Raw genomic sequence first — 19194 nt, 5'->3', positions numbered from 1 at the left:
TGGGGGTGCAGGGTATATATTGCAGCCTGAAGAATGAGCATTCCTGTTAGCCTTGACATGTATTGTGATGGGGATAGCCACACATTTTTACCACATAACGTTTGTGCAACATTCTCAGGGCTGTCCCTGTCTTTTGCACCTGTCTGTGGTTAGTTAGGCTCACAGGGACTGTTTACATGTCTGGGTATTAATGTTCTGACAATAGGCATGTTTGAGTAGTGTCTATGATGATACACACAGTTCGGAATCAGGGCACACATCTGGAGTTGTTGTGAATTTCCTCCTAATCTTTGCATTGTCATGGTAGTTGCCCATATGACATGGCTTGCTATACCACAACCTCTGGACAATGATTGTCTGCATCAATAGAAACATTTGGGCCATATATGCTCACATGCCTCAAGGTCCAGGGGGGAGATGCAGTATTCCAGGTGGCAGTAATTTGCCGGAAGACATCGTAAAGTGGTGATATTGGCTGCAGGCTTGTTACCTACCTATGTCATTTGTCCTCACATACTCAGCTTGAGGCCATACCACTAGTACTGCGGCATTGCCACATTTGTTGTGTCATATTTGGCGTGCCATCTTCTTATATAGGGCTGTTGATGGGACACATTCTAAACTAGTATAATGCCTGTTAGCTAGCAAGTAAAGGCAACATATGTCTGAGGTATCTTAACTGCATGTGTGGCCACAATTGCAATGTAACAAACCTTATCTGTGCTTCATAGACAGATGGGAAAAGTGGATTTTGACTAGTCTTGAATTTTCAGACTAAGTGTGCTCACAGCTTGGGTGTTACACCTGTATCACTAGATTTCATAGCTTTAGGATCCATATGTGACTATGTATCCTGTGGTATTGTCAGTTGCATGTATAACTGGCATGTCCACCAACATGCCAGTGAGGTTTTCCAGTAAATGAGTACATTGAATGACGTGTCCCTTTCTTGTCCCTTGCAGCCTCTGTTTTCAGCAACCTAATGACCGAGGACCACGGCCGCTATCCCCAGGGATGTATGCCAGAGCTGTAACCGGCCCTCAAGAGGAGCTGACAAATGAGAGTGATGGAGATGGTGAAGCTTAGGTGAATGTGCAGGTGGTGCAAGAGGAGTTGGAGGAGCAGCAGCCGACACTGACAATAGGGCCATGTGACCCCCCCAAGGGACTTATGTAGCAGTGTCTACTGTAGCCTATAAGCCACCTTCTGCCGCACCCTTTCTTCCTTGATGCCTCTGCCCCCACAAGGCCAGCTGCAGAAGACCACCTCAGCACAATTGCCTGACTTAGAGCCATTTTCTTTTGAAAGCACTGCCTCCCTTCCAGACCTTCTGCAAGCACTGGGGCCCTTTGAGGGTCCTTCTCCTCCTGCGCAGCAGGGGATCCTGTTTGGACCTTCAATCCCAGCGTGATAGGGGACCCCGCATGACATAACCGCACTTGTTCCAGCCAAAAAGCAAAGTTTACTTGTTCAAAGAACAGGAATTGGACACTTAAGGTAGGCTTTCTGTGTCCAATCACCTGGTGACTTTTGCTTTTAAAAGAGGAGCTCTCATTGCTTTTCAGATTCACTTTTAGACAAACACATGAGGAATAATTAGCTACACACCGGTTGGGAGAGTTGATCTTTCCAAAGTCCCCTGCCAGTATGGTGAAGACTTTCTTAGAGTGTCTGAGGCAGAGGGAAGCTCTGACCCCTAACCATCCCCAGGACATATTGGGGTGAACTACTGCCGGGACAAGACCTGCCTTTCTGCCAGTTGCAGTGGTGCCCAGGAACACATGTTGTTGAAGGACGCCTGCAGTTGTGTACCTGACTCCCCCATGTCTCTGAGCTTGAGAACACATACTAATTTGGTCTTTGAATCCCTGGATTGAGATTCACAGCAAATCGAGTGTCAAGATAACCAGAATCCCTGTGTTTTCACCATCAAACCAATTTGGACTGTGATTTGCTGTTGCACCATGCCAGCTTAAGCGTGTTGTCGCCCCAGCTCGAACTTGAAGCTCATTGTTGCATCTAACAGCTTTGAACCACCTTTTCGAACTGCCAGCAACTTCCCTGCCAATCCCCGTTGACAGTTGAACATACCCTGCAGGATCCTTCGAAATGCAACCTTCGAGCGCTACACCAGAGCAACCCACCGTGAACTGTGCATCCAGTCACCAGCATCTACGCCATTGAACTGACCTTGGTGTCCTTCACAAGCTGCATTTCTCTGAATGCCGCTCTGATCCACCCTTCAAAACGCCAGCCTGTCAATCTTCACCACCAGTCGGACCGACCCTGGTTGCATCATTGAACTGCGACCCTCGACAAAGCATCAGGTCACTCATCTAGAGCTGCGTATCCAGTCACCAGAATGTTTTTCGCCAAACTGACTTTCGAGCTGAGAACAATGAGAGAGAGCAGGTGCATCAGCTGGGTTCACTTAGCAGCCCCAACATAGATCTGATTTGAATGGGAACCAGTATCATGTCTGACAAGGACCTTGGGAGGTCAAGTCAATCAATGACAGTAGGATAACACAATGATGTGTGCTGCAGATTTGTACAATCCAATTGCAATAAAGTGGCAGGCATAGTGCTTGAACAAACAGCCCTCTGTGTTGAACCTGAGTTACTGTGTCTTGGCGGGGAGTAAAAACACGTACAATAGATACCAGTGTTTTTTCCTCCAAATTGAATGTCCTTGTAATGTGTCCAGGTGAGGCCAGTTGTGACCTAGTTCATTTCAGTCAAAACTCTGCTCTCTTAACTCTTCCCTTCCAAACTCCCCACGCCATCCCCCAAGAATCTGTATGATTAATTAGTTGTAAGGAGTAGTCTGATGGAAGACTACCAAGGTCTTTTACAGCTATGGGAAATGTCAATTTGGACTCTGCACCGATGGGCCATGATGTAAAAGGTAAGACCATATAACATGATTATTTGCTTAATTATAGTTGATTTGTTTTCCTGCTGAACACCAGAATTTGGGCTTTGTAGTTGTTGTGGACATGGGGATCCTGGATTTCCTGTTCATAAGTGCGTACTAGATCCATGTTTAGTTTTACTGTTCATGCTTGTATGAATGCTCAGAACAATATTCCTGGCACTGGCATAATTCAATAAAAAAATGGGTTCTTTTGTGATGTGAGAGACTTGCAGGGGTTGGAAAGATGGAACAGCCACTCATGATGGTCTGCCTCAAATGTCCACTGGGCTGTTACTCTCACCTAAGACTGGTGTTAGTATCAGAATACAAGTGTTTACTTTAATGTAATTCTGCAACTTGTTCTTTTGTAAAATTGTTTTGACACTTTTATTTCTGTGCCCTAAGTAATGACCTTCATATATTCATGCAAAATACTAACTTAGTAGGCCTTACCATTTTAATCGGTCTAGCGCTTGTTATTACTCAATACACACTTACAAAATAAAAAATAACTAGGACAAGAACAATACTATCAAGGACTTTTATGTAGTTTGCGTTCTTACCACCACCCCATCCCTAACAACCCTGACAATGGATACAAAGGTACATTAAATACATTCTGCAAATGTTTTTGGCATTCATTGTATCTTTTGAGAACTTGAGAACAAAAGGTTGGGCTAAGATGCACACAGCTTTGTGGGATACTTTGAAGAGCCTGTATAGATCAGCCAGCATTCTGAGACCAAGGACCAAGGATGAGGAAATGTTTTCCTATGATGGCCTTCACAATCTTTGAAGTCTGCCACTTTGTTGTGCCAGGAGCCATCCGTTTGCTCTGTGTCTCAATGAATAACCTGCTGCGTGAATGAGCAGCTGGCACCTAACCTTCCTCCCAGGAAATTGAGAAAGGAGATATCATTTCATAGGCACACCGCTCAAAGCAATATTCAATTTCTGCCTTCCCCTTCTCCTTGCTGCACACACGGGGTATAATGTGTCTATGAGATCATTAATGTATCATGAAGATTTCAGAGGTAGAATATGTACCACCGAATTCACTCCATGCTATGTTTGATGTCACCTCACTTTATTCAATTGAAAATACATAGGGCCTCATTCCGAGTATGGCGGTAAGGGATAGCGGCCACCGGTAACGAGACCGGTGGCGGTATTCCCTTACCGCCATACTCCGAGTTCCCTCTGCGCCCTCGCCTTTAACGCCTACTTTGAGCAGGTGTTAAAGTCGAGGGCGCAAAGGGGCCTCCAAGCCAATAACGGTGACCGTAATGAACGGTCACCGTTATTTACATCTTCCCCATTCCCATTGAGCCCTATGGTGGCTCATTTGGGAATGGGGAAGAGCCTTGGTGAATGGGGAATTACCGCCACGCCAACCTTGGAATGGGGCGGTGATTCCACCATCCACCAAGGCGCTGCCGTTCCGGGTACGGCGTCAACCAAGGCGTTAATAGCGCCATTGGTTAGCGCCGTACTCGGAATGAGGCCCATAGAGTTGACTTGTTACAGTACAGAGACAGCAAGACTATAGTACGAATACCCTTGGTTTCACTTATTATTCAGCACTTACATAAGTAAATACATTTGTTAAGAACAAGGTGACTTAACATAGCTTATTCCCTACAGTGCACTTTTTAAATTAAGATTTGTAAAGTGTTTTTGTAACACAGGTCTGTTCTGTTACTACTAAACTCATTGCAACATATTTCTGCCTGGTTGAACCCCAACATCTGCCACTTCGGTACATCCCCAATTTTCATTAAATGTCTCTCCTTTAAGCCTAGTGTATTTTCAACACTAAATGTGGGGTGAACAAGACCAACAATCATATGTTTGACAACGCAGTTCATGTGTCTCCAGAGGGCAAATATTGTCCTGAAGCAGGAAATACTATAATATAGCCATCCTACACTTCATTAAAGAGCATACCCTTGCTACAGTAATCCTACTGAACACTATACCAGAATGGTTAAACTGAATGTGCACTGTGGATAATATTTTCTTTCCAATTACCGAAATATAGAAAGCAATAAATGTTCAGTTGTGTGAGCCACGCGGAAGCAGTGATTACTATGGTTGCACATGAATGTCACTCCTAATTAAAAGCACCTTCTTGTGCATGCTAAATATGGACCCTTTTTTCCTTCAAATACAAAAATGCAAAACACTTTCTGGACCATATTTCCTGTTATAGTCTAAACCATGAGTGCCAATATGTCATCCATTTTGTCAACCGTATCCACTGTGCTGCGTCACTTTGATTGCTTTATTACAGAATTCATCCCACTTGAAGAAAATGGGAAAGCTTTATTCATGTGCGACACATTTAAAAAAATGTTGAGCATATTCGGGATGCGACCGTTAGCAACTGGGATCAAAACCTGTAGATACACTGGCCATTGGGAAGGGGAAGAGGAGGGGTGCTCGGGAGGATATCCACGCTTGAAAATAATGATAGAAACAGCATGCTTACAAGGACAGGGCACCCGGATTATCGAAAGGATGAGGGAGCTTCCTGACCAGGTAAGGGGAAGGGGGGAAATCGTGCATGCACCAGGCTGTGGGTATTTGGCTGTGGAAGAGTTATGGGGTGGTGAGAGAAGGATTAGAAAGGAGAAGCATAGCGGTGGTCCAGAGATGAGCTGATGTGAAAATACAGAAAGTTCAGGTTGCTCAGGATGAGGAAGAATTGCACAGCAATGGTAATCAATGATGCAATCAATGAGACATCTAAAAGAATCGATTGTTAAGAAAAATATTGCATTAGTCTGATGAATCTAGATGTTGCAACTGGGAGGAATTGACATTTGGCAATGGTGTATGAGCACTGGCTTTTTTATTTTTATGAACTAACCGAATGATGCAGGCAAATCTGTCTCAGAAAGGGCGGTTAGTGTATCATACCCCCCCTTCAGTACACTTCACACCAACATCATAGCATACACCTGTGCCTTGCTGCATCAGTCTCCTGATCTGTAGCTTCTACTCCCCAAAGGCATAGACCAGTTTGGCTCTGTGGTAACAGATGCCCTGTTTGACAGCTGCTATGACAGCCAAGTAATTGCAGTGCAGAGGTTGCATTTAAGTTTACAACTCTGTGCCAAATTCCAAATGGTGATGATTAACTCCTCACTTGGTGTTAGGGCAATCTGAACATATAAACCATACCCTGGTGGTGGAGGATTTCCATAATGATATAGAGACACATCTGATTTGTGTCGTACACATGTCAACTCTGTTGGCCTAGGCCAGCTGTGGAAAGGCTGCATGTATTCTAGTCAGACAGCCTGTCCCTGCCAGACAGCAGAACAAGAGGATGAACGACTATGCCTCATTTCTGATCCTTTGGGAGGTCAGAAAACACCTCTCTCCAACAGGACAGCCTCTCAGAAGTACCTGTCCTGGGAAACAGTAATAAAAGTGCACACCATACATGAAAGGACTAACCTCAAACCAGGGTGCTACATACCAAAGGGTCTTTGACCTTATGGGTCTGAGAAGGGGTGTGGTTAGACAGGCCAGAAAGAGATCAGCACAGTTGGGGAAGGGTTACACCATCTTGTTTGTCTCTGCACCTCTAATTCTTTCTTGTTCCCTACACTTCCTTTAGCACAAAGCATTTTGGGTATGATGCAAGAAGGGAACGACCACTTGTTAAAAAGGACAGGTAATGGACTCCTTAAAGCAGGCTTGCTTTTGTCCAACCACCTCTGGACTTTTGCATATACAAGGTTGGGTCTTTCACTATTTCTTTGATTCATTTTAGGATTCACTTTGGATATTCAGGAATAATTGATTTTGACCTCTTTTGTGAGAGTTGACGTTCCAAAGCACTCAGACACTGAGGTGAAGAGGGAGTTCTCCAAGGCAGAGGCATGCTCTGCTCCCTAATCATCCCCAGGGCACATTGGAGGTAACCTGCTGCTGGAGCAAGACCTGTCTCTCTGCCAGCCATACCCATAGCCCTAAACTCACTGGAGGTGAAGAACTCTTGCAGTTGTTTGCCAGCCTGGTCCGCTATGGTAAAAAAGAGAAAATGGATTTATGTTGCCACTGAACCCTTAGATTGCGACTCACAGCATCCTAAGAACCAGAAAAGTCAGGATCCCTGTTTCTCGCAGTCAAACGGCTTCAAGTTGACTTCAAACACTATTCAAAACCTGCCAAAGCAACAGGACCTGATGGTGGCACTTGTGTCACTCTCTTGAGCTTCGAACTGCTGTTGCTGCATCGTCAAACCTGTTTGTAGCCAGACCGTGCCAGCTGAGCATGCTGGTGCCTCTTCTCGAACAAGAAATTCACCACTGCAGAAGCATTTGAATCACTAGTCTCCACCAAGCACCTCGAGTCACCTGCATCTTTAAACTAAGATTGAACATCGAACCCACCCTCTTGGCCCTATCAATCCACTTCATTAGAACACGACAACAAATCGCAACAAGTCTCTCTTCGAACCTGACTCAACGCGGCTCCCCATCTGAATCACCATGACACACCACATTCCAATTTCAAACTGCTTGAACAGCAAGTAGAAGCCTGGTTCGATGCTGTTCAACTTCAAAGAACAGCGAGAAGGTGTTCTTTGCTCCTAACTGTCCTCTGGTCCAGCTTTGAGCCCAAAGGACTGGTTATGTCACTTTAGGTCCCTTTTATTCCATAAGACATATTCCTTTACAAACTTTGTTGTTATTGATTACCTTTCACCTATGTTTCCTTACCCAGAGTGCTGCATCCTTCTGTCTCGTATTGTCTGTTATTTCCACGGTGGTCAGATTTTTTAATGTTGCTCTGTTTTAGGTGTTTTTGCATATGGTACGTTTAAAGAAAGTACATATATTTTTATAGAACCTTGATTGAACATTCTTTTATTTAGGAATGTTGTACTTTGCTGTTTTGGTTGTTACTTTTTCACATTCACATCCCTCGTAAGAGTCTAGCCGGCCCTCATCTCACCTTACCATGAAAGCCAAAGGAGAAATATTTCTTGTCTGTGCCTGTTTCACCTGTATTATTTGGGGAAAAAACTTGTTTTTTGGAACTGTGAGGTCTGAGTAGGCAGTTGAGCCACTACTCATCCTTGTACTCCTGTGGGGTAGAAGTCATTTTGTCACAGCCAAAGTCAGGAATTTTTATTTCCTAATTTCCCCTATTGCCACCTTAGCTGGAATTAAGTGTACCCAGGGTTTCAATTGAATGTCTGCCATCCCCAACTAAATTCATTCTATTTGGTATGAATTAAGTGAAAGTCTATTAAAGACTAACCTTCCTGCTCATCTCTCACACATGCTTTTCTGAATCCTTTATATGGTTTATAAAATTGAAAACCCCTAAGTGAATGCTAAATGCAAAGGTCAACAATTTCCCCAGCCTAGAGTTACAACATGTTTGTGGTGACTCTAGTCACTCCTGCTTTGATTATGGCGATGGACTCTTAACAGGCAAAAAAGGTATTCCTCACGCCCAAATACGAAGGGTGCAAAATACAGTGGTCTGTCTCACTTGTAGGTTAAGGAAGAGAGTAGCCACCTCCTTACACATAACACCGGTGTACTGTTCAGGCCAGAATACATTTCAAAGTTATATGCCTGACATAAAACTACCTGCTGAGCACCATATCAGGTAGAGTATCTCTAAGTACAGGATTACAATGCACTAGCTCTACAACAACCTAGACTTGGTGTACACTAAACCACTGAACATCTTGATAACAAAATGCAAAGGATAGAGACACTGATGTTCCTCCCATGAACGTGAAACGGTTGCCCCCCTCAAATCTGCAACACCCATTTACTGAATCCCATTAGGGCCAAATTGAATACTCATTATTTATTTAGTTTTGCCACTTGAGCTCATCTGTAGGAAAGCTCTTCCCCTGTGTCTATGTGCCCTGCTTGTTGGATACAACCTAATTCTTTTTTGTATTTTTGATTGTTGTCATTTACATCCAAATACAGTATAAACCAACATTTTGACCACCCCCTTCCCCCTCCCATTCACCCTTCCTCTGGCACCGGAGATAGAACGCCCTTCTGGTTGTGATATGTCCTTTAGTGCATTATAGAATATCCAATAGTCTTATTTTGTGGGGCACCATTGTAGCATAAAGTCGCTCTGCAAGTATGACAACACTGTACCCCTGTCCTGAGTAGACGCATCCTGGGCTCCTTGAATCTTGTATGTCACCTAATCTAAAGAGACAAAAGACCTAATTTTAGCCCCCCGCAGTATCAGTTTTCAGCATTGTGTTTTCTGGCGAACCACCACCCCATCTGCAGTTCAAGTATCATGCCATGGACTTGCTACTTGCTCCTTCACCATCCAGATCCTGGGTCTAAGATACTCCACTAAACCAAGTGTTTTTGTAACCTGGGATACATTAGAGTGTTGTTGGTATCCCGACGCTGTTACTGGCGGGATACCGTCAAAACTGTATTACCAGGATATTACGAGTGGCAGAGACGATGGTAAGTTCCCATACCATGGAGTCCCATAGGGCTCCATGGGATGGGATTGCCTGAATCACCAGTGACGGTGATTAAGGCATTTCTTTGCCAATAGGGGCCTAATCTACTGGCAAGTCAGGCCTGCCAGGAGATCTGAGGCCCCCAGCGGCAAACTTGTGTTTTTCCAGTCCGTAGAAAATGCTGGTGCTGGAAATACCAGCATTTTTTCTAGCATTTTTTCCAGACCAGCAAAGTCGTAATGTAACCTTAGCTACTCCCGTTCACAAAAGTACCCAATTGGTATACGTTACACAAAGTAGGGCAACGTATGCATTTGTAACTTACTATTAGACAAGGAAAAGTGGCTATTTCAAGCAACATCTTTTTTATTTCTCGGTCTGTCAGGAATTGTCTGAATGACCGAATTTCTGAATTTGGATAATGTACAAACCCACGGATATTAAACTTTATGTATATCAACTCATTTTTAATGTTTTATTTCTTCTTTAAAGTTCATTGTCCCCTTCCTACACCTTGAAACTTTATTTTCTGATTACTTTCTTACTCACAATCTTCCTTACTCCTAGTCCTACTCTTCCTTAGCTTAATACATACTTCTGAGGTATCAACCTCCTCCAATTATACGATGTTTTAGCATCACTCCGCTCCACTGAGAATATTCGACCCTCAGCACCACATAATGGATCAGTACATTTTTCAGTTACATGTCATGGGCCCATTTCGTCAGTTTGCTCCCAGTAGGAGTACAGGGTCCAAAGTACTTTGATAAGGAGGACTAGGTCTAGTCATAAGGGAGATTACTCATTAGTAATCATTGCATTCCCTCAACACCCATCTCCCTCATCCTTACTTACTTCTCAGGATTAGCAAATGATATGGTGAAGGAGATCATAAATGAAAAACACAGACTACTGAAGATGCTGCTTACTAACCCAATAATTAATTTCACAGGACATCGCCAGTCTCTCAACCCCATGACTGATGGTGCATGAATATCACTGTGCCAAATGTGCTAATAGCCTGCATGTTTAGGCGGTAATATCTCACAACATTATTTGGATCATCCAAAGTAGCGGCTGTACAAATGTCTTGAATGGGCATGCCCCTAAGATGTGCCTTGATGCCACCATCTCTCATGCCAACCTTCGCCGGAATGACTCTTGCATAGTGATGTTCAGTGCAGAATATGCGTGTGAAATTGTTTGCTCCATTTGCTGATGGTGGGAACTGATGCTGATATTAGGCTCTGCTCTCTCAAAGGTGACAAAGAGTCTGCCTGACTGATTGGATTTGATTTTTGATTTTTTGAATTCATAACATGCATATCACAATGATCCAAGCAGAATCTGCATCTGGGTGCCGGTGGTAAAACAGAGATGACAGAGATCTTTGCAGAGATTTTATGCAAGAGGTACGTTTTCCGTTTTTTTAAAAACATGCACAAAAGTCGATGCTTTGCAGGTCAGTTGGGAGCGAATTCCAGGACCGCAGCCCAAAGTTGGAAAAACTGATTAGATGTTGTCATTTTATTAATTTAATTAGGCATTTATAAAGTGTGCTGAACCCAGGGCCATCTGGGCGCTGAATCCTATCAAAATAAGTTAGTACCATCATGTTGATGTCCAACCTATGACAGTGTCATTCCTCTGAGAGGTGCTATCCTGAAAAAATGATGGCAGTACAATAACTTGACTTTGATCAATCTTTGAGACCAATTTGGGAAGGAAAGACTGAGAGGATCTATATTCATCCTTAAAGGTGTGCTGTGCTCATCAATGCCCTATTTTCCACCAACTTGCGACCATAAGTTATGGGCACCAAAAACAAAGTTATGGGCACCAAAAACAGTGACTTCCATTTGAGATATTTAAAGTCAGTGGCATCCAATGGCATTGCAATTCTCTTTATACCAAGGGAATGTCCCCTGGGAGAACCACTGCCTAGGATATAGGACTTTCCATTCGAAAACACATTAGGTAATCTTCCAACTAGGGTTTCCCCATTCAAAGAAGAGCCAGAGTACAATTCTTTTCAAACCAAATGGAACAATCCGGTCATTGCTTTTTGTATCCTTTAAGTGTTACAGGCCTCCTAGAGTTCTGAATTACCAGAGCTAGCTGATGGGTGTCTGCCACCCCTGCCTCTCAGTTTCCACACCTCAGTGAAGGATTGCTGCTTACACAGGTTTGCTACATCCCTATCCCCTCTGGATCCCTTTTAAAATGGAAAAGGACATTTTAGAAGTGGGAAAATTTAAGCTATTGTTATCTCTACTGTAAGCTGGATTCAGGATCTCCTTGGCAAGATCAGAGACAGAAAGATGACATCTGAGGCTGGGTCCCTGACTTTTATGACTACCTTGTGAATGAAGGGAAGGGAAGGGAAGGGAAGGAAAGCATACAGTAACGCCTCTGGGGTAGAACTGGTAAAGCTTGGAGTTAATTTATGAGGCAAAAGGATCTATCAGCTGAGTGCTGAACCTCCTACAAATCAGCCTGATGTGGGATGTAATGACCCGCTAGGCTCTGCCCTGCAACATCACTGTGTGCTGGTGGCACCAGAACCAGCAAAATGGCTGCAAAAAGCCCTATGCGCGCTAAACCTCTGAAAATTGCGCAGTGAAACCGGAAAAGTGGGCTGTCAATTTACTTTGCCTGTGTCAATAGTGGAACAGGAAACCGCACTGCTTAAACCTGTCATTGGGCTGCCCAGAGTGAAAATGGAAACTACATGAAAGTCAGTGCTTCATTGCAAGGAATCCCAGAAGTGCTCTGAAATCCGTTTTTCCTTGGTTTCTGAAATTACAAAATAATTATTCCAAGCATCAGAAAATATCCAACATCCTTGCTGGGTGTTACTCATCACCTTATTTAAAGAATCCACATAAGCACACAATGTCAGGAAAAGTAGATTCCATCACAAGAATATCCACATTAAAAAGTGTGCTTGTCTGTAAAAATCTGTCAGAAAATGGGCGCAGTACCTCCGGCTGCCTATGTGACAGCTGTCAATTAAGTACAATGGAAGCTTAAACTTGTGCAGAAAATCAAATGGTTGAAATGAAGTGACATGCCATCAAAAACAATATAGGTTACAACTATTTAATCTCTATGTTTAAAAAGACTGGAATTAGAGATCTGTTTGCCTATTTTGAAAATGTAAGTTTATTTCATCAAAGACAATTTTAAACAAATTGAGTTTTAAAGGAACCTCTGATGCCAGCCACAGAACTTCAAAGCAAATTCCACAGCATGCCCCAAACAAAAGGCACCTTCCTTCTGCTCTCTGCCCCAGGAACTCCCATTCAGGTGTTAATGGAGAGGGCAGGAGATTTTGGGCTTGTTGCACCAGGGAGAGACAAAGGGCTTCCTGGATTGAAAAGAATATGCAGATGAAAGTGTCAACAGAAACTCCTGCTAGAGGAAAGAGGCGGGGATTGCTCTTGACCACCAAAACTTTGGGGGCAGGACAGACAGTGTTGTATATTCTGAAAACACAAAAAAGTATATTTTTGAAAAGGACTGACACAGAACTGTGCAAAATTGTAAAAATTGTAAAATGACAGTATTGTTAATATGAACATTCTGGTCACGTTTTAAAAGTACTCAGAACTCTGTGCTATGTTCAGGGACATGACTGCAGAATTTGTGGTTGTATAGCAATTGTGGTGGTGCCAGAAACATGAAACTTCACATGATTATGCCCAGATGTCATGCGCACATATGTGTAAAAATGTGGACAAATCTGACATTGGGTACCAGACCAAAAGTGCGAAAAATTGCCAAAGCTAGACCCAAGCTCTCACCGAGATGGGGCTTGGATGAATACTTGCTCCACCAAATATGGGATATAAATATGCTATTGCTAGCAAGTTTGTAAAATTGTAAATATGTCTTGTATGAAAAATAGATTTTCTGTGCAGAAACAAAGGGGAGGTTCTCCATGGATCATAAAATACAACATCATCATGACACCATGTTTTCTTCTCAAATCAGGGGAGAGGAAAGAACCTAACCAATAGAATACCTCAGGGTGTGCCTAGCATAATTCAGCATACCCACCCCTTTAGAAAATACATAAATAGAGACAGCTTAGGACCTAGAACGACACACATTCACCCACCAACCGATTGCTGGCAGAGCACTTTGCAAGAGAAATCCATATCCAAGACTCCAGACTCTAGAATTTTGAAAGCAGAAAGGCCCATTTCCAAAGCTGAACCCTTCTCAGCTTGGCCTTTAAAAATCCAGAAACCAGATTTTACCCCAGACCTCTAAGGGGAACAAAATGAACAGCCTGGCTGTGCTGTTGCTGGTTTCTTGCTCAGAATTCTTGCCGGAATCCAGATATCCAACCCAGTAGAGCAGAGCTGTGACCAGATAGCTGCGAACCAGAACTAACCCGTCAGATCCAGTCCAATCCCACCGTGCAGTGTCCAGAGTGCCGTTCTGAGTGCAGAACCAGAGCGTCTTGAGTCCAGTCTGGTGTGCTAGCTGAATTCCTGTCCAGAAAGTCTCCCTGACCAGATCCCTGACGGGTCCATTCCAAACAGTGGTAGTGAGTATCCATAGCATAGGATTGCTGCTAGCATATGTATTATCCATAAGCCATCCTTATCAAACCCATTCTCTTATATCCAGAACTGTATTGCTAAAATTCTTTTGTCTTGCCTGAACTCTTTCTCTTACCCTATAGTCCTTTGTAATAGTAGTGTTAAAATCATCTTTGCGCTAATATATTTTCTGAGGAGAGGCGAGTGTCTCGGCAGGCTAAACCAACCAGTGATAACTTGGGCTGGTGGCGGCGCTGTCGTGTAGTTTTCGGCTTCATAGTATCCCTAGTGTAAAGAAATCTTGTTTGTCATTTTAAAAAGTGCACCTTTCTTTTGCAAATTTTGACTCTTTCTGAAAAAGTGACTTCCACAAAAACCTTCATAACATCTGCACCGTGTATGCTAGAAACAAACTTTAAGTTTCTACTTGAAGCTAACATCCACAGCTTCCCAATGTACCCAATGCATCTCAATTCCTTATAGTTGTTCCACAATCGCGCTTACCGCACACACAAAAGTTTGCAGCAAATGTTTCGTTTGGCTCAAATCACTCACGTGTGAAATAGCTGTTCATTGCATCTGACCTCAGAATTAAGTTTTCAACCTGCTAGTTATTCAATAATCATTGCTAGTGTTTGTTTGATCCCATACATAACCCTGTTGGGCTACCACGCTGTGTTACACTGTGAAAAGCACCCCTCAATAGGAACGCTCTAAGGAATTGGTCTGTTTTGAAAAAATAAAATAAACTCCTGTAAATCAGGAAGGAATGGCGACTTTGGTAGAAATCAATATGGCTAAAGAACACCCACTGCATAAATTAGTTGTAAGGGGTGAATGGACAGAGCAGGATCAGAATTTGTGGTTGCAGGCAGTCACAGAACAGACTACTGCAACAGGATTAGACATATGGCAAGATCAGGGTCCTTTACATGTGGCCCTGAGTGAACTATATATGGCCCCTAAGGTAAAGGAAGAGCAAAGCAAGATTGCCAATATAGCGGCATATCTGTACCTAGTACCCAGAAACAACAACATGAAAATCTCCTGGTTCAAACCCATCCTGGTGACTGCCTCCAAAAAGGGGGGAGGGGCGGCCCAGAGCCAGAACCAGGGGAACCCAACACTTCTCCCATATCTAGCTGTCACCTTTTATTTTCAGATTCCCAAGACTCCAAACAGAATCATGCCTAAATCTCTTCTCTATCAGTGTCCAAAACTAAGAAACTTACCCTCCAGTTGTCCAAAAATGTACATTCTCTGTGCCCCCTTGAGGAGAAGGAGGGAAGATTCTATGCCCCGGTCCAGATACAGGGGCAGTGTACAATTTTGACACTGGTGGACACTGGGTCCCAAGCTACCCTTCAGTCAAAAAGGGCCTTTGATGCACTAAATTCAGGAAGGGGGGAGAACTACCAAATTCCTCTCACTCCTCTTCCTGGACAACTTCAGAACTTCAATGGGAAGGAAATTCCCATCGAGGGGACTGCGGATTTGGATATTAAAATTGGGTGACACAAGGTGAAGCACCCGGTCATAGTTGTAACTCCAGAAGGCACCCCTTGTTTACTATGGAATGACCGCCTGCGAAGGTTGTCACCCCTAATAGATTGTGCAAACAAGGTCCTCTGGACCCAGACTAGCTGACCAATCAAATTAAAACAGAGTGTCAACCATGTTAGTTTAAACGGCACATGCCACATGGTTGAACAAAAATCTGACCAAGTAGAATTTCACTTCCAGAGCAACCAAATCCCAGACGTTACAGTAATAGCAGTAGGACAACAAACTGGTGATGGGGGGTCCTCTCTATTTCTGAAAATCAACCTTCCTTCCAGTCTAAGGTGGCATTGCACACTGGAAGGAAAAACTCTGAAATTCTTTACAAATTCCCAATCAGAAATGTCCACTCCTATAGTCCAGAAAGATGAGAAATCAGCTCAAAGCCTGGCTGATATTCAGAAAATTGGAGAGCAGTTGATCATACCTATTCAGTTAAATTAAGGGAAGGACTCTGTTCTCGCCCGAGTGTGTTAACAATGGTAAGAGCTTCATCAGCGAAGCCATGTTCCGCCAACTCCCAAAAGATCCAGCCCTTCCCACAGTTAAACTCATAGACAAATGGGAAATGGATCTGGAAACACCCAATTCCAAACAACTCCTGCCAAGCAGGTGTATGCTCAAAATCTCCATAGGCAACAAGAGCATAGTCCATAATTGTTGGGTCGTGCGAGACGTCACTGCCGCCTTTTACTTAGGCAGTGCCATTCTCAATCGCTTTGCCATTAGTTTGGACCTAATAAACTTCAAAGCTTGATCCTGATTAGCGGATAATCCCATGGGCTTTGATGACCCAGAGAAAGCATTTAGGTCAGCTCAGCTGCTGCCTTATGCAGTTGAAATTCAGATTGGAGAAGAATTCACCATCCCAGAAAGGACCCGACAATTCTCACTGGAAGTGAAAGTTAAAAGAGGACATAAATTGAAAAACCCTGACGCCTATATTCATCTCAAAGCTTATTTCCAACAGCAAGGGTTGGGGGTGAACCCAACACCACTAGTCAATATAGAACATGACACCATTCCAATAGAGGTGGATAACAGCGAATTAAAGAGTATCACTCTAGCTGCAGGCACCATTATTGGAATGGCGGTTGATGACTGACATTTTTCCATAGATTTAGGTAATGAACTGTTAGGACCAATCCCCAAGGACTGTTTTGACAGTGATAGTGATGGCAACACAACACCAGACAGGATCTTTACCCGGCATGGGGGGAATTTCCTGGTGTACACTTCCTGCCCTTATGGTAAGGAAGATGTGACCTGTGACTTCAGGAGGGATGAGGTGATATTCCAAGTCCATGAGGACTGCCTTCCCCACCTGAGTCACCAGTCCAAATCAGCACTTTGACCAGGGACTTCTCCACCCAGCTGGAGGAGGCCGCTGAGATAGCAAAACCGGAAGTCTTTCCGGGCTTCAGGCAGATGGTTGAAGAGAGAGTCAACCTAGCTGATGCATGTGAGACTCTCGAGCAAAGGCAAAAATTGAAACAGGTTTTCTTGGATTTTCAAGATCTCTTTGCGGTGCACTCATATGACTGTGGTTGCACCGACATCCACACAACAATTCCCACGGACCCTGGCATGACTCCAGTGTTTGTGAAGCAATATCGCTTGTCTCTCGCATCAATGGAGTCCCTTACTGAAATAATTAAGAACCTTGAGTCCAGTGGGATAATCCATCCAGTCCACATCACCTTCAATAATCCAGTGCTGGGGATTTGGAAGACAAACGGCCAGTGGAGACTCTGCGCCGACCTAAGGGAGCTCAACAAACGGGTCCATATTTCCCGATGGCCTCTTCCCTACATTGACCAAGGGCTGGCCCAGATCCAGGGGTCACAGGTATTCACTGCAATAGACCTGACCAATGGGCACTGGACTGTACCTGTCAGTAGGGAGGACCTATACAAGCTGGCTTTCACCTTCGGGGGGCAGCAGTACACATGGACCCGGAATCCCTTCAGATACATCAACTACGGCAATGAATTCAAAGTTTTTCTACATAAGGCCATGCCCGACCTGGATGAAAGGGGTAACCTGGCTTATGTAGATGATTTTCTAATCAAAAGCTCAACTGTGGAGGAACACATAGCGGAGATCTGTTATGTTCTAACACAGTTGAGGGCTGCCGGGGCAAAACTTTCCTTTCAAAAGGCAAAGTGGTGCAGAACCCGGATAAATTTCTCGGGGCATGAGATTACTCCTCAGGGTCTCTGTGCCCAGGAAAAGAAAGTGGAAGCACTCCAGAAATTAAAAGATCCCACAACTCTGTGGGAACTAAGGAGCCTCCTTGGACTGACTAATTACAGCAGAAAGTTCATTGAGGACTACGCAGAGATCACAAGACCCCTGATCCATCTTTTGAAGGGGGGGCATTTGGGAGTGGGGTCCAGAACAAGCTGAGGCAGTAAAACAACTCAAAAGAAGCCTCTCACAAGCACCTTGCCTAGCTTACCCTGTCAAAAACAAGGAGTTCTTCTTGGAGACAGGGTTCTCAAATACATGCTTGACTGCAGTATTGTACCAAAAGCATGACAAGGTCAACAAAGTAATCTCCTATGTGAGTAAAACTTTATCGTCTGTGGAGGAAAAATTCAACGATTGTGAGAAGGCACTCCTGGCAACGGTGTGGGCATTGAAGAATTACCCCCCGTTTATCCAGGGGGAACACATCATAGTGGAGACTCCACACCAGCCTCTGCAATATCTCCAAAGTGACAGAAGCCGTGCCGGAAATGTGAGTAATTCCCAAATTACTTCCTGGATTCTGTCAATGCAAGGCTTTCCTGTGGAGGTCAGATATGGCCAAAACAAGAAGAGTCCCCTCGCGCAAGGTCTGGCTGACTTGCATGATTGTGCCAGAGAAAACTGTCTCGAGGACGAGAGTCTAAAAATCAAGGACAACATGGAGGCATACCTCAATTCCCCACACAAAGTCTTTGAAGAAGACAAGTGCGAGGGAATGCCCACTGTCTATGTGGATGGATGCTCTTACCATGTTGACAACTACGGGGAAGAAGAACTTGTGGCCGGCGTAGGGAATGCATGGGTGAATGATGCCCCAGAACCCTCTGCTGGGTACAAGATTGGTCCCTGAAGTAGTCAAGTGACAGAGTTGATGGCTGTGCATCAAGCCATCCTCACTGCTGTCCAACACCAACTCCACGAACTGGTCATAATCACAGATTCGGATAATGTACGGAACGGGTTCGTGGAGCACCTTGTTAACTGGAAAACCAGAGGCATGTTATGTGCTAATAACAAACCATTGAACCATGGGAAATTAATCCAAAATATTGATGATTTGGTCACCTCCAAAGGGATGACCATCTATTTGAAAAAGATCAAGGGTCATTCTAAAGTAGAGGGACCAGACAAACCTGGAAATGACCTAGCTGTTCAGCTGGCCAAAACTGGAGCCATCCAAGGGGATCTACTTGAGATCGAGTCCCTGTTGGGGTAAATCCATGTCGCTGTTATCACTAGGTCCCAGACAAATGCTCACAATGAACTCTCAACTGCACAATGGAGTAAGGAGACCCCAGATGCTGATTTGATTACGGCTCAAAAAGGGGACCCCATAATTGGTAAGTTTTATCAACACATTGAGGACCCTGAGAACTTTCCCTTGACGGATACCAATTACATAGGGAAAGAGGACCTCAGAGTGTTGATGAA

Source organism: Ambystoma mexicanum, chromosome 10 (genome assembly GCF_040938575.1).
Source record: "Ambystoma mexicanum isolate Mex_15411 chromosome 10, UKY_AmexF1_1, whole genome shotgun sequence".
In the NCBI taxonomy this organism is placed as follows: Eukaryota; Metazoa; Chordata; class Amphibia; order Caudata; family Ambystomatidae; genus Ambystoma; species Ambystoma mexicanum.
Note: the sequence above shows the minus strand (reverse complement) of the source record.